Source organism: Chiloscyllium plagiosum, unplaced genomic scaffold, assembly GCF_037043375.1.
Source record: "Chiloscyllium plagiosum isolate Xiang-an unplaced genomic scaffold, Cpla_swu_hap1 HiC_scaffold_52, whole genome shotgun sequence".
In the NCBI taxonomy this organism is placed as follows: Eukaryota; Metazoa; Chordata; class Chondrichthyes; order Orectolobiformes; family Hemiscylliidae; genus Chiloscyllium; species Chiloscyllium plagiosum.
In genome coordinates this window covers 30,576,408-30,593,709 of record NW_028270190.1, presented here as the reverse complement: position 1 = coordinate 30,593,709, position 17,302 = coordinate 30,576,408, and positions in this window count along the sequence as shown.

Genomic DNA, 17,302 nt, shown 5'->3' with positions numbered 1-17,302 from the left:
TCTGCAAATCTTTCAGTACTGTTTGCATTGAGGGATCTGACATAGTGTAATGAGTCAAAATCTTGCAGAATTTTTAATAAAGATCTTTTCTTTGCTCTTGCTAATAATGGAGTTAAGTCGATTTAATTTCCACCACAATACATTATAAATTATGGTGTGTTTTCCACTTCTACCATTTCCGTTGGCAATGCGGTCAGCCTCCTCCCCCCATCCTTTGTGTAAAGAACGTCCTACGAATATCTTCCCACAACCTTTCAAATCACACTTAGAACTCATTAACCCCAGTAATTGAGTTAAACATGCTGAGAAAGAAGTCTTCTTGCTTTCCACCCTATCGACACATGTCACGATTTTGCTGACCTTAATCACGTCCACCCGAAAACTCTCTTCTTATTGAATATATTCTTAATCTGTTCAACCTCTCTTCATAGCTAGCACCGTCCAATCCAGGCAACATTCTGATGAACCCACTCTGCAAATTCTCCAAAACATCCACATCCTCTTGATAATGTGGCGACCAGAACTCTACGCTGTATTCCAAATGCAGCCAAACCAAAATCCTACACGACCGTAACATAACCCGCCAACTCTTGTACTCAATACACTGTCCAATGAAGGAAAGCATGGCCGTATGCTTTCTTGACCACATTACTGAACAGCGTTGCCATCCTCAGGGAAAAATGGACCTGAACTCCCAGATTTCGCTGTATGTAAATTTGTCCCAGTTCTTTTCCATTTACTGTAAAGTTCGCTCTTGAACTGGATCTTCCAAAATATATAATCTCACAATTGCCAGGATTGAAACTTCTTTTCCCATTTTTCTGTCCATCTCTCCAATCTGTCTATATTGTGCTGTATTCGCTGACATTCCCCTTCACTATCTGCGACTCCATCAATCTTAGTGTCATCTGCAAACTTGCTACTTGGTAACTTCCTCCAAATCATGTATGTACATCACAAACAACAGTGTTCCATGCACTGATCCCTGTGGTTGCAAGTCCCTTCCAATAATACACTTTGTCTCCTGTTGTCCAGCCAGTTCTCCATCCATCTAACTGGAACACGATGGATTACATGCGATTTCACGTTCCCCATCAGCCGACAATGGGGAACTTTTTTAAGTGCCTTACTAAAGTCCAAATTTCTGGCCTCTGCAGCCCTTCCTCTTTCAATATAATTTGCCACCTCAACAAATAATTTTATTAGGTTTGTAAGACTTGACTTTCCCCTCAAAAATCTATGCTGCCCATTACTGAATAGCTCATTTTCTTCCAAATGCCAGCATTGTGCCCCTCACTTTCGCTAAAATTGACGTCAGGCTCACTGGTGTCTGAATACCTCGAGCATCACTGCTTCTCTCTTAAACAAGGGGACAATATTAGCAATTTTCTAGTCATCTGGTCCGCATCTGTGTTCAAGGATGCTGCAAGGATATATGTTACAGCACAGCTATTTCCTCTCTCTCTTACCTCACTGACCTGTGGTAGATCCCATCCTGACCTGGGGAATTGTATACTATACACCCAAAACCTCCTCCCTCCTTATGCCTACATGACCTAGAGCACTCACAGATCGATCCCTAACTTCAAATTCCGTAATGTTCCTCTTCTCAATGAATACCGATCCAAAGTTCTCGTTAAGGATCTCACCAATTTTCTCTGACTCCATGCATATATTTCCTCGTTTGGCCTTGAGTGGGTTAACCTTTTCTCAAGTTACCCTCTTACTCCTTATAGATGAAAAAATGCTTTGGGATTATCTTTAACACTGTTTCCTGAACATATCTCATGACTCATTTTAGCCCTCTTAATTCCTTATTTCGCAATGGTCCTACATTCCCGATATTCTTACAAAGCTTTGTTTGTCTTCTGTAGCCTCGACATTATGTACACAAACGTTTCTTCTCAGTTAGAGTCACAATTTATCCTGTCATCCAAGGTTCCTAAACCTTGCCATTTCGATCGCTTATTTCACAGGAACATACTTCTTCGAAACTCTAAGCAAGCTCTTTTATAAAGCTTCCCACGTGTATGAAAAAGCAATGTTTTCACCAAATCACTCGATAAAGTAATAAAAAAAGAAATAGAAAGTCGTTACCTGATCAGCTCAAGAGCCTTTTTTCCATGAGAGGAGGAGGGCGGGTGGGAGACACGACACATGACGTACCTTGGCTTCAGCCGCTACCTAATAACATAATTTCACTTACCTACCCAAGAGACCTCTGGTCCTAGTTCTCAACTCTAGACAAACGTAGATTCCGAGGCCCGAGAAAAATATTTAAAACAGTTTCACTCACCTTCTCATGAGCCCTCTCATCCTCCGTCGCACCTCTAGACAAATGGAGGCCCCGAAGTCACAGGTCTGTTTGTTAAACGGTCTCACTCAACTTCCAACCAGCCCTTTGGTCCCCGATCTCACCGCTCGACAAATGCAGGCTCCAATGCCCGAAGCAAGATTTTAAATATGTTTCACTAGCTTACCCAGCAGACCTCTGGTCCTCCTTCTCTCGCCTTGACAAATGGAGGCTCCAAGGCCCGAGGTAACTTTTAAACGGTTTCAGTCACCTTCCCAGCAGCCGTCTGGTCCTCCGTCTCACCTCCCAACAAATGGAGGACCCGGCGCCCGAGGTCAGTTTTTTAAAACGGTTTCATTCACGTTCCCAACAGTCCTCCAGTCCTCACTTTCACCTCTTGCCAAATACCGTGTCCGACGCCCGAGGTAAGCTTTTCATTTAGCATCACTCACCTACCCAGCAGCCCTCTGATTGTTGCTCTCACCTCTCGACAAAATCATTCAAACAATTAATTTTGGAATGAGGAGAAGTTTGACCACGCACAGAATGGCGGACCTAAGGAATTTACCACCACAACAAGTGATTGAGACCAAATTAACATATATTTGCAAGAAGGCAATCAAATTTTATCTGTGGGTAAAAGTTCTCCTTGATATCAGGAAGGTGGCATTATGGCATTGAGGTCAATGATCTGTCAGGAGCAAAATGAAAGGCGGAGCAGGTCAGATCAGTTGAGTGACCAACTCTCCTCCTATCTTCTAAGTTTGTTTCTTTCACCAATATACTGCCTCCATGAGGACAGGAGCACGTTAAAAAGAAGAACAACATGGGCAACATAGTGTCTCTACCGGAGTCACAATGAGGAAGTGCTGGTTTTGGACTGGGGTGGATAAAGTTCAAAATTACACATACCAGGTTACTGTCCAACAGGTGTAATTAGATATTGAAGTTTTCAGAATATATGGGAAAAGACTAAAGTGTCATACGGGTGTTGCAACACATTGCACAAACCTATATTGCTGTTAGGGTTTTAATCACTTGGAACGGGAACTCTGTTTTCGATTGTTAAATATGTAAATTCAAACATTTCTTTCACGATGCAGTCCCAAGATAAATTAGGGTTATTTTTAAAGTCGCCATCTCAGCTCAGACAATATACTAAAATTGTTGCATTAGAGTCTGTCTGAGTTCCAAACTTGACTCAGACCGGTTGTACTTTCAAATTAGAAATTTATAAAATTTGACATTGACTGACTGCCGACAGATAGTGCTTGTTTGAACAGAATGTACCCCTCTCCGAATGTAAACGTGCAAGTGCAATTTTACCTTGACTTATTTATGCATGTGATTGAGTGTGAGTAAGAGAGAAACATTGAGTGTGGGGAGTGTGTGTGTTTATAAGTGAGAGAGTCTGCTCATTAGAAAGCGTTCTGACTATCCAGCTAACTGACGAAGGAGCAGCAGTACTTCCAAATCAACCTGTTGGAATACAACCTGGTGTTGCCTGTTTATGACTTTTTCCCTGACATTCCGAAAGTAGTATTACTTCCCACCACTTGGGAAGGGAATGGTTGAATATGGCCTCCAACATATCTCATCCACTTCCCACACCTCTGCCCTCAAACCCCAAAACTCCACTGGCAACAAGGACAGAACCCCCTGGTCATCACTTTCCACACTACCAACTTCTGCATAATCCACGTTATCCACCGACATTTCCGTCACCTACGAACAGACCCAACACCAGGAATATATTTCCCTCCCCACCCTTTTCCGCTTTCTGCAAAGAACGTTCTCTCCGTGACTACCTGGTCAGGTTCACGGCCCTCAACAACCTATCATACACTCCTGTCATCTTCCCAACCACCGCAGGAATTGAAAATCCTGCGCTCACACCTCCTCCCTCACCTCCATCCAAGGCCGCTAAGGAACCTTCCACATCCATCAGCACTTCACCTACACACCTACCAATTTCATTTATTGCATCTGTTGCACTTGATGCGATCTTCTTTACATTGGTGAGAGTGGGCGCCTTCTCGCAGAGTGCTTGATGGAACATCTCCGGAACACCCTGTGGCAAAACATTTCAACTCCCCCTCACAATCTGCTGACGACATGTAGCTCCTGGGCCTCCTCCACCGCCACTCACTCACCTCCAGACGCCTGGAAGAAGAACGCCTCATCTTCTGCTTCTGAACTCTTCAACCACAGGGCATAAGTGTGGATTTCACCAATGTCCTCATTTCCCATCCTACCACTTTACTCCAGTTCTAAGCTGATAGCTCAGCACCATCCTCATCACCTGTCCTACCTTCCAATCGTCCTTTCCACCTATCCACTCCACCCTCATCTCCGACCTATCACTTTCAACTCCACCTCCACCCACATATTATACCCTTCCCTACGTTCGCCCCAGCACCACTTCCCTCCCATTTTCTCTCCACCACGGAGGCTCCCTACTTCATTCCTAATGAAAGGCTTTTGTCCGAAACGTCGATTTTCCTGCTCCTCGGATGCTGCCTGACCTGCTTTGCTTTCTCAGCACCACTCTCATCTTGACTCTGATCTCCAGCATCCGCAGACCCTACTTTCGCCTTAGAAAAAATATCAGGTAAGCCTCCGACGATGTCGGTTCGGTAAAAGTAACATTTGACATCAGAAGAAGATGTCCTCTGGCAATGGTTTTTCGAAAACGTTCCGTGAATTGTCTGAAACAGAGAAAATAACGGCTGTTCGAAATATATTAAAATACTTTCCAGGATCAGCGCGGAGTAATCACAGCAGGAAGTGCTTTGGGAAGCCAACAAAGATGAGATCAATTCCGTGCTGAAATAAAGATACAGACGGCAAGGGTTTTGGTGAATGCAAATGTGTTCTAAACTGAGGGCAGCAGAGGTTAGAAAGCAGACTGCATGCTTGAGTTACTTCACGATAGCCAAATCAAATCGACTCTGGTGCATCTGAACATGAACCAAAACTAGGGTCATCTCGAGGTGGAGGAGGTTATTTTTTTCGGTCAGGGATACTGGAATAGTTCTCCACCAGACAGATGGAAGATAGAGCAGGAGGAAAGGATGGAGATAGAGATAAATGTTCGCTAATTCCTCAAGTGGACAACAGGATACTGTTCCCACTCATTTAACGAGACTTAAAAGAAAACGTACCGAGAGCATGATCGTCCTTTGGTGTCAATATAATAATCCCAATTGGCAAGCTTTTATAATTTCGTTACGTGCTTAGTTCCTGTAAACGGGCTGAACAGGGTTTGTGGAACAAACCTAATAAACTGCCAAAAGATTCCCGACAGGTGATTAATAGTGCTGGTGATCACAAACCCTTTCATGCAACAACATCTGACATGGGATTTCCGTTCAGTTCATAGAATATAGAAGTTCAGCTTGTAAACAAGTTTCGCCTTTCCCCTGGAAGGCTGCTCGGGCGATGAAGAGCATCGTTACATTGTCGGAAAGACTCAGCGTAAAATCACGAGAGTTAGATTTGGAAATCTGTTTGTCCAGAAACATGAAAATTTGAGCACCCATTCTTCTTCGACGTGAATTTCAGCAAAATCTCTACTGGGATTCCCTCCATTATTGATGGAAAATAACCTCAAATGTGTCAATAACGTTGAACAGTTAGGAGTGGAAATAAGCTGTGCAAATTCCTTTGACTTCATTTCTCTGATGCATGGTTTCTGAAACGGGGTTAAAAATTCTTTGAATGGAACCGTTGACATTATCCCAAATTTTAGCTGAGTTTTCTTGTCCGTCACTTAAGTAATGTCCTTTTGCTGTCTGGATTCATTGCGCTGTACAGCATGGATACATACTCTTATGTCCAACTCGTGCATGCCGAAGAAATATCTGAAATAAATCTATTTCCATTTGTCAACATTTACTCCATATCCCTCTGACCACTTCCTCTTCATATACCCATTCAAATTCCTTATAAATGTTGCAAGTTAGCAGCCTTCATCACTTCTTCTGGCAGCTCATTCAATACACCAGCACCCTCTGTCGGAAACGTTGCCCTTTCGGTGTATATTAAATCTTTCCCAACTCCCCTTAAATCTTAACTATCTGCTATTGGACTCCCCTAACACTAGAGAAAAGACCTTGGCTATTCATGCTGTCCATGCCTATCATACGTTTACAGCCATGGATCAAGTAACCCTGCTTGCTGAGAATAAATACAACCTTAGGAGTTTCTACCAAAAGCCCAAACTCTTTTTCGCTGGCAAAGCCCATATAATTTTTTTTCTTTTAAAGTTTGCAAATACTTTCATTTAACAGGGAGACAATAATTGCACGCATTTTTCTACAAGTGGCCTAACTAATGTTCTGTACATTACTGAAACGTGACCTGTTCCATTGAATGAACTGATCAGTAAAGGCAACCATACCAAAGGCCTTCTTCACAATCCCATCCAACTGCGACTACAACTTCAAGGAAATCTGAAACTGCACTCCATCCTCTCTTTATTTGGCAATACGAATCAGTACATTCACCTTTCTGTATAAGTTTTGCCCTGATTTGCCTTTTCAAAGTGCAGCATCTCACGTTTATCTAAATTAAAATCCACCTGCCAATACTCATGCACTGGCAGATTTGATCGAAATCCCGTTGTACTCTGAGGTAAACTTCCTCCCTGTCAGCTATAAATCCAGTTTTGGTGTCATCTGCAAGCATAGTAATCATGTCTCGTATGTTCACATCCAAATTATTTATACACGTGATGTAAAGCAGTGGGGCCGGCACTGATACTTATGACATACCACTGTACCGAAAATCCGATTATTCAGATTTCCTTCCAACAATTGTCCACAACAGATGCTCGGCTCATTGGTCTGTATTACCCTGGATTTTTCTTAGATTTAATAACACATTCGGACAAAACATTTTCTGGTACACATTTTGCTGTGAAGAGTGACCTGGGTGTCCTTTTCCACGATCCATAGAAGGTGGGTCTGCAGGTTCAATAGGAGAAAGTGAGGACTGCAGATTCTGCAGATCAGAGTCGAGAACGTCGTACTATGAAAGCACAGCGTGTCAGGCAGCATCCTTGGAGAAGGAGAATCGACCATTCAGACATATGCTCTTGATCAATTCATTCTTGACGAAGGGCTTATGCTCAAAGCGTCAATTCTCCTGCTTCTCGAATGCTGTATGCTCTGCTGTGATTTTCCAGCACCACTGGAATACTGACTCTAATCTACAGCATCTGCAGTACCCACTTCTGCCTGGATTGGGATTATGTTCATTGGGGTTTAGAACAGTGAGGTGGGCTCCTTCACAAAAATTTAAAACAGTGAAGCCACTGTTTACATAGTATGGAAACAGAGAATATGTTTTTAATGGTGCATAAAAAATGGACAAGATGGCACAGCCTCAAAATAAGGGAACTAGATTTTGGACCGTATTGAGAAGGAACTTCGTCACCCAGAGGATTGTTAAACTGTGGAAATGCATGCACAATGCTGTGGTTGAGGCTTCCCCATTGAAAGTTCTTTTTTTTTAAATGATAGGGTAGATTTTTTTAACGTCAAGGAATTTAGGGTTATGGTGAGAGTGTGGTAACTGGTTCTGACACCCGATAAGAGCAGCCCTGATCTTGTTGAACTGCAGAATGGGCTCGAATGGCCAGATGGCCGACGCCTACTCCTATTTCTTATGTTGTTATTTTCTTATGTTCTGAACTATTTCCTCTCCGTTCAAGCCAATAACAATCCAGCAGCCCAGTCTATATTTGCGAAGTTAAAATTCCCTAAAATAACAAACAACACAATTTACAGATAACTGAGAAATATTTAAAGAAAATTTGCAGAACTGCTGAATATTCTTCAGTGAATAACCACGATACAGGATGTTGCCTGGTATGGAAGGAAGATCGTATGAGGAAAGACTGAGACACTTGGGACTGTTTTCATTAGAGAAAAGAAGGTTTAGGGGTGACTTGATTGAGGTGTACAAGATGATTAGGGGGTTAGATAGGGTTGACAGTGTGAACCTTTCCCCGCGTATGGAGTCGGGTATTACAAGGGGGCATAGCTTTAAATTAAGGGGGGGTAGATATAGGACTGAAGTTAGGGGTAGGTTCTTCACTCAGCGAGTCGTAAGTTCATGGAATGCCCTGCCAGCAGCAGTGGTGGACTCTCCCTCTTTATGGGCATTTAAGCGGGCATTGGATAGGTATATGGAGGAGAGTGGGTTAGTATAGGTTAGGTGGGCTTGGATCGGCGCAACATCGAGGGCCAAAGGGTCTGTACTGCGCTGTATTCTTCTATGTTCTATGTTCTATGTTCTATCACCGGCCAAAAAGATGGTTTGTCCGTTATGGTTTCAGATTTATGAGGTATTGCTCCCGATTCAGAAACGGGTGTATGTGTAATGGGGAGCAAAGAGATGACTGACGAATTATACTCATGTTTCACTTCAGACGTCATATGCAAATACCCGTACTGGAAATGATGTAAAACTGGCGTTTAGTAAGAAAAATAAACTAGAGTTAGTGCGACTTAGAAGAGAACTTGGCCTGAAATAATTGATCGAAGAGAATGTTAATGAAATCGCTGAGCCACCGTGCTTCTACAGACAAATATCCAAGGACTGACAATCAACATCCCAGAGTATTTACACAAGTGAATTTGCAAATCGTGAATCTATTGCTGACATGGGCCAATTATGTCGACATAGGTAAAGGTTTTCCTTCATCCCAGCATTCACCTGTTCGCGCCTCAAACACACTCACCAACATCTCTTTGTCTTCTCCTTCCTCATCTCCAAACGAGACTGTGGTTCGAAACTGAATTAATATGGTTGGAAGTAAAAAAACAATGAACGTAATGTTGAGAGGAAGATTCGTGGAGTGAGTGCAGTGTGAATAAACATGTTGATTCAAAACACTTTTTTCTGCGCTCTGAGGTGAGAGGTGGCTGGAGTGCACTGGACTTTTGTTCCAGAAGTTTTAATCTTGTCCCAAAATGGACAGCGAATGAGATTTTAAAATGCTTCAAATTGATCGAAAAAATGATACTTGACCCTGAGAGTCTCCCGTTGAAAGTAAAGCTCACCGGTGAATCAGACCTGCTGAGAGGCATTTTGCCAACATCTGGAGTGATCTCGAAAATCCCACACCACTGAGTCAAAATCTAATTTGCAAAATTAAAAGGTATTGTGAGGGAGATGAGAATCAGGTATAACAGCTTACGAAACTAAAAAAAAAACATCGACATTTGACAATCCTTTTCTGGATACCTCAAAAGTCTAACACTGCAACCCACTCCCAGTTCGTTGGTGGACCAAAATAGAGATTTACCAGTCAAACATGTATCCACATGTTGTTTGGATTGTCATTCAGTTATCCCGGTACCCCAGAAATGCTCATTTTTTTCATTATTGGATTTCTTGCATTTTAGCCAGATGAGGGGAAGAGGAGAAATGACACTTCTGTGTCCCCTTTTGTAAATGCCGATTTATGTCCTGTCCTTAGCCTCATGAATAATTTCAAGTATCCTCGACAGTGCCACGTCAAATAAAAATATGACACACGAACATGATCTCAACTCAGTCTAGTCAAATAGATCTGCTTTACGGTGGGAAGTGATTGTCAGAGGTTTGGACGGAATTCCAACGTTCCTGCAGCTCAATGGTGGTAAGTTTCAAATCAAGCAGAGGTGGGGAAAAGCTGGAGATTTCGACAAATCAGAGATCACGAAGGGTCGTGGGAGAATGGCGTTTTGCTTGAAAAGAATCCAAAGACTGGGAGGGAGGCAAATCATGGAGTGAGTCCAGAAAAAAGTAAGAGTGTTTTAAAATTAAGACTTTGCTAACTCAGGAGTCGATGAAGGTCAATCAGGGCTCTTGTTTATGCGAGGCTATGGGACTACTGCTGCATTAATACATGAGAGAAAATATTCCAATGAGATCAGAATTTTAGTAGACCACATGTGAGATTCCAACCTTGGGGAATGGCAATTTGCATACAGCGCGAAACACAGTGCTTGAGCACAAAAGAAATGTTGTGCCCTAGAATCTGGCACAAGACAACTTTTTGGATGGTACGTTTTTGTTAGACAAGGCTTGTTACCTTAGGATATAATTTTCTAAGCCACGAACTATTCTTCTGTACAATCAACGGCTATCATTTTCGATTCCTCCCTGATATCCAGGAAAGCATTAAGGTCATTTGCAAAATAGCTCACCAGTTGTACAGAGCGATGGAGATACCATCAAGTTTTCAATGCGTAGCTGCAGGAACGGAAGGAACGGGCACAGTGAGAAGCACACCTGCCTCGGTCTGAAGGTGGAAACTCTGAGCAAAAAACTCTGGAGAATACATCCCATCGTTTGGAGCTCAAGGAGGCAACATATATTTTGTCTCTGAACTGCTTTCATTGTGTGGGTAATTGTTTAGGTAAATAAATGTTGGCCTGTATTTCAGATGCAATGGTCCATGAGTGTAGGGATGTTTTGCTGGAACAATACAGGCACGAGTTCAATCACAGCTGGAATACTGAGACCAGTATTAGTTTTAATCCAGTCTTGAAAGAAATAAGTATACTGGCATCGGAGGCAGTCCAGAGAATTTCTACTGGGCTAATCCGGGGAATGATTGGACGATATTATGAGCATATATTGAGATGAGTGTGCCATTTGGTTTTGGAATAGAGAAAACTGAGAGATGTCACTGTTGAATCACTCAAGAGAGTGTTTACAAGTGGAGATGAAGAGGCTTTGTTTCTCCTTGTGGGATAGTGTGGAACCAGGTGGCATAATTTAAGAATACGAACCATCGAGTTTAGACAGATGATGAAGAATTTAATCTCTCTGAATTTGGGAATAAATGTGGAATGATCAGCTGCAGATAACTATTGAGGTTTCATCATGAACTGTCTTCAAAGCTGTGAAATACAGATCATTACTCCAAAAAGGGAATCATGTGGTATTGAGATAAATTAGAGAAGTGATTTGAGATTTATCAGACAATCCGTTGAAGGACGTAACAGGCTCGAAAGACTGAGCCATCTGAATGTATGGCTTCTAATTTGAGTGACGGAGACGAATGTTAAAATTCTGTCTTTGTTTGAATTGTGGTCAGAAAGCAAGAGGGAAATGGATGAAATTTTGTGATCGCTGCGCTCTGCATGGTTAATTGCTGAACAATAGGTAGTTGATATTTAGAACGATCTCCAGGAGTTGGGGACGGAACAAGATTCAATCGCAATTGTGAGGATGCCTCCAGGATAAGCCACAAACGTCCCATCCTCTCTGCGGAGTCAGCAAGGTCTTTTCACAGTAGCTAAATAAGGCGTCCTTATAACATTATTGTTAAATGTTGGCAGGAGCGGCAGAGAGTCTCTGAGCTCGGTCGCATTTGGACGAAGGAAAAGCTTCTACACATTAGATTGCAACAATCAAATGCAATCAGATCAAAACTCTGTTCCTGTTCCCCAGTCCTTTGCCAATCGCTTTGGCATCGTGGCTGCACAGATGAATACTTTCTGAAATTGTTGAGTGTTTCTGTTTCTCCCACTTCCATGGAGAGTGAGCTTCATATTCCACGAGCACCTCAATGAAAACAGTGGTCCTCACGGCCACAATAATCCTGCTGCCCATTACCTAAAATCACCAATCCTGCCACTGATCCCACCAGGAAGGGGAAAGTCTTCTTCCTATCTCCCCCTCATTATTGTATACATGCCAATCTTGTGCTCTCTCAAACTCCTCTTATTTCACGATAACGAATCCAGTCTGTTCGGTCTCTCATCAGAACTGAAATTCGCCAGGCGAGGTAACATAATCGTAAATCTCCTATCTGCCCCATTTCAAGTGTGACCATTTGTGTGCATTCCGGATTTGTAAGTAAAACTGTAAGTGTGTGACGAAACCAAATCAATGTAATACAGTTCTCTTCACAACCTGCACATTCGTAAAGTGTATGCCTCGGCTACTAAAAGCAAGTATCACACAGGCATTCATAACCACTAACGCTCCCTGACCAGCCATATTCAGAAACCACAAGACATGTGCGTAAAAGTTATATCTTGCCTTTTTTGATCCCGGGGTCCTCAAATTCATCATGCTTTTACTTGCCATTTTTGTCTTGCCGGGGGTCATCACATCACACTTTCGTGAATTGCTATTCATTATCCGAGTGATTTCAGCTCCGGAGAATTTGAATGACCCTTTCAGACTTGTGTTGACACGTTGGAATCTTGCTGGAGAGACGCGTGCTGCTGAGTGAATTGGTCGCGATGTGCAGAACATGAATACTGGCCCCTTGGCCTTTGACAAACAAATTGCCTACTGCATTCTTGACCTAACGTTGTATGATTGTAATAGAGCAGTGTTCATCCAAAAAAAGTCATAACTGTAGATGAGGGTAGGGCAGTTGACGTGGTATACATGGACTTCAATAAAACCTGTGATAAGGTTTCACATGGTAGGCTGTTGGAGAAAATGTAGAGGAATGAAATTGAGGGTGATTTTGCAGTTTGGATTACAAACTGCCTTTCTGAAAAAAGGCAGCGAGTGATGGTTGATGGCAAATACTTTGCCTGGTGTCTAGTTGCTACTGGTGTGCCACAAGGATAAGTTTTGTGACCACTGCTGTTTGTTATTTTTTTTAATGACTTAGACGCAGGTATAGGTGGATGGATTAGTAAAATTGCAGATAATACAAAAGGCGGTCGACTCGTGGACAGTTTGGAAGAATGTTACAGGTTGCAGCAGGAGTTGGATAAACTGCACAATCGGGCAGAGGGGTGGCAAATGGATGTCAATGCAGCTAAATGTGAAGTGATGCACTTTGGAAAGAATAACAGGAAGACAGAGTACTGGGTCAATGGAAAGATTCGTGTTAATGTGGATGTGCAGAGGGATCTTGGAGTCTATGTAAATAGATTCCTGAAAGTTGCCAAATCGGTTGACAGTGCTTCTAAGAAGGCACAAGGTGTGTTAGGTTTACTTGGTAGAGGGATTGAGTTCTGAAGCCGGAATATCATGCTGCAATTCAACGAAACGCTGGTGCGGCCACACTTGGAATATTGTGTACAGTTCTTGTCACCACATTTCGGGGTGGATGTGGACGCATTTGAAAAGGTGCAGAGGGCCTTTACCAGGATGTTGTCTTTTCTGGAGGGAAGGTCTTATGAGGAAAGGCTGAGATACTTTGGTCTGTTCTCATTGGAAAGAATAAGGCTAAGAGGGGTTTGATAGAGACATACAAGATGACCAGAGGATTATATAGGGTAGACAGTGAAAGTCTTCCTCACAGGATGATGACATCAGCTTGTAGAAGGTCAGCATAACTACAGATTGAGGGGTAAGAAAGATGTCAGAGGCAGGTTCTTTACTCAGAGAGCATTAAGGGCGGGGAATGCCCAATCTGCCAATGTAGGCAACTCAGCCAGATTCGGGAGATTTAAATAATCCTTGGAAAGCACATGGACGATGATAGGATATTGTAGGGGGACGAGCTGAGAATAGTTAATAGGTCCGCGCAACATCGATGGCTGAAGGGACTGTTTTGTGCTGTATTGTTCTGTGTTCTGTGTTATATGTTCTATTGTCCCTTCTAACAGGTGGCTATGCTCTGCTTTGTGTAAATGTTATTTCTGGTATGGATCGATTCGCATCCATTGAAAGCTTGATTTGTCTCTGATAAAAGACATATGTATTTCTTATATGTGGTGGATTTCCATATGTCTCGCTAATGTACGCTCGAGCTGCTTCTGATATGGCTTGATGCATTTCTGATGCGTGCTCCGTGTTGCTGTTGATTTATCTTGTGCCTGCAGTCGCCAAATCTAAAATACCTTATTTCCTTTAATTGGCACATATTGCCCTTGTTTCTCATTTTCGTTATTGTTTCGATCTCTGGAAGCAGCCGTTATGAATGAATATAATATGTGGCATTTTGCCGTGTCCCAAATTGCAAGAATACCTGTCTCAGTCATACATGCCTTTGCTATATGCTGGTGCCAGTAGGAAGAGAGACAGCCACTGCAAGAATCTCTGAGCAGCAACGTGTAAGAAGACTTGAATATGTTACGAAAGGTTTTTGCCCTTATTTATTTTTCAAAGAGAATTACAAATTTCACAGAATATTATATTGGATAATATCGGGTGAGTGTAGTTTGTCATCTACAGATAGACATTTCTAAGCATTGCTGCCCAGTGTTCCTCACCATTGAGAATAAACTGACAAAGATGATATATTTGGATAATCTGGCACCATCTGGTGCTCTGGTTGTCTGGACATCACTGCCAGTTCTCTGAAACGTTGACGCCATTCCTTTCAGCGAGATGGTCCACAAAGAAATTTCGATTTATTCGAGAGAAGCCAAGTGTCAGGTTTTCCTTTCTCAAAATCGCTTCTGACAACGAACACCAATTAACTTTCAAATGACAGCCCTCTTGGGGACTTGGACTACAATATGAGAAACAGAGATATGACTATTGATGCTGGCCTTCGCGTGTATCTCAGTTTTCTGATGGTTGGGCCATAAACAGTGCATGGGAAGATTGGGAGGATGGCAGAAGCGATTTGTACTCTTCGGCTCAAACACAAATTACAGTTAATTCTTTGAGAAAATGGAGTCAGTAAACTAGCTCAGCCTCTGTTCTGCAGTCACTGGGAAGGCTCAGGACTTTGCTGAAAAATGATATGATTCATTGCAACAAAATGCTGACACTGACAGAGGGTCTAATCACAACAGGAAACATCACACTAATGTATATACTGATGCCCAAACAGGCTCAGAACTCACAGAGGCATTGATTCAACCAGAGGCCTGGACACCTGCAGAAGTCTTGGCATTATGGAATTTTCTGAAACTGTTAGATATTCTGATATTTACAGATATACTGACGGTAATGCATATTCTGACTAACTAAGACCCTAACGTTAATAGAGATCTTTATACAAGTAGCATCAGTCTGAGTTAAGTTACTTGTTTAAATTTTAAATTAATTTTGGAAATTGTGTAGCAGTCAACAACTAACTGTTGCATTAGCATTTTCAACTTCTCAACCAATGAAGTTGTACATGCCTTCCAATCAGCAATCTCATTCTACACAGACTATTTGAATATATCTTCTCCTTGCATCGCTGTTCTAACTCTAACAAGACTCAGGTAGTCTCCGTGTAAGTAACACACGATTGATAGAGACTGATTTCTCTCTCTGAGGCTGCATTTTCTGGACAGTCTTTCCTGTAAAGGTAAACCTGGAGAAAGATTGATTGATCAACCAGTATTTGGGATCCAAAGAGGTGAAGAATGCATGTGCTGGCTTTTGGCTTTTAGAATCTAAGCTGCTCAACAGCAATCACATATTATTCTGGGCAAATGTAACAAATTTGGCCCATTGTCTTTTATAGTTGGGCATTGTAAGTACACATTTAGATTGTTCTCGGTGTTCTGAGGTCGCCTGTCTCATCCTGCATTACAGGCAGACTGTTCTAGATTCCGATTAACGTCTGGCTTAACAAATAAAAAGATTTATGGTTCTCAGATTGCCTTGTAGCTTTCGACCCCAGTGGTAAACTTTTGACCATTTCGTTATTGATCTCGCTTTCAAAAGAAAACTTCGTTGGTGTCAAATCTATCTTTGCACCTTCTACATTTAAACATCTTATTTGCAACTGCCCTATATGCCAACTTCCCTACTTTAGTGCCTGCCCACGGACGTCTGGGATGGGTGGCATGCTTTTTGGAGGTCTACCATTAGATTTAGATTAGATTAGATTACAGTGTGGAAACAGGCCCTTCGGCCCAACAAGTCCACACCGACCTGCCGAAGCGAAACCCACCCATACCCCTACATTTACCCCTTACCTAACACTACAGGCAATTTAGTATGGCCAATTCACCTGACCCTGCATATCTTTGGATGGTGGGAGGAAACCGCAGCACCCGGAGGAAACCCACGCAGACACGGGGAGAACGTGCAAACTCCACACCGTCAGTCGCCTGAGTCGGGAATTGAACCCGGGTCTCTGGTGCTGTGAGGCAGCAGTGCTAACCACTGTGCCACCGTATTCTCTTGCCTTGTTTGTCTGTCCAGATACAACACGTCACACTTATTCTGCTTGAATTTTATTTTTAATGATACAGCCCTTAGGACAAATCTCTATGTCCTGTTGTGACCTCTAGTTATTCTCCTCATTATTTACCACCACATAAAAGGTTTCATCATCCGCAACCTTACTTATGAACTCTTAGACATCTAAGTAGAAGTTGATTACATATAGCAGACAGAACAGGAACACTGACATTGATCTCGACAGAACTACCATGGAGACAGATGAATGAAGGAGTCAGCAATTGATGGCAATAAAATCGTTTGGATTCTTCTCCATTGACCTGATGACCTCAGGCATTTGACAGTATAGCATCCTTGTTGAAGAGTCACAGACACCTCCATTCTGAGTGTAACTTTCTGTGCTTTCTGGTGGGTCGGTCATGTGAATGTGAAATTGCTAGAAATTTAAAATCAGTGCCAAAGACATGATACTGAACGTATATTTCAGTGAAATTCCTCCTACTTATAAAGTCTGAGATGCAGTGTGTTCCAGTGAATTTCTCTCTCCTCATTTCCAGGTCCAATGTCTGGTCATTAGAGTCAAGAGACGAATGAACTGCAGATGCTGGAATTCAAATTAGACAGGCAGGAGTCTGAACTAACACAGCAAGCCAGGCAGCATCAGGAGGTGGAGAAGTCGACATTTCAGGTTCACCATTGTTCAGGACTGGGTGTGGTATGGGGCAGCTGCAGCTGAAGGGGTAGCCAGGGTCAGAGTGGTGAAGTGAGGATACATGATGGAAGGTAAAGTGACCTGTTTAGTCAATGGGATGAATGAATCCAGTTGTTGACAGCGAGAAGTGGCAGTCAGGAGAAGGGGCTGGGAGGGGAGTCGGGAGATTGGGAGTGAGATTAGTTGGAATTGTCAAACGCAGTGTTGAATCCTCCGACCTGTAGAGTGCCTAACCTTTAGATAAAATGTTG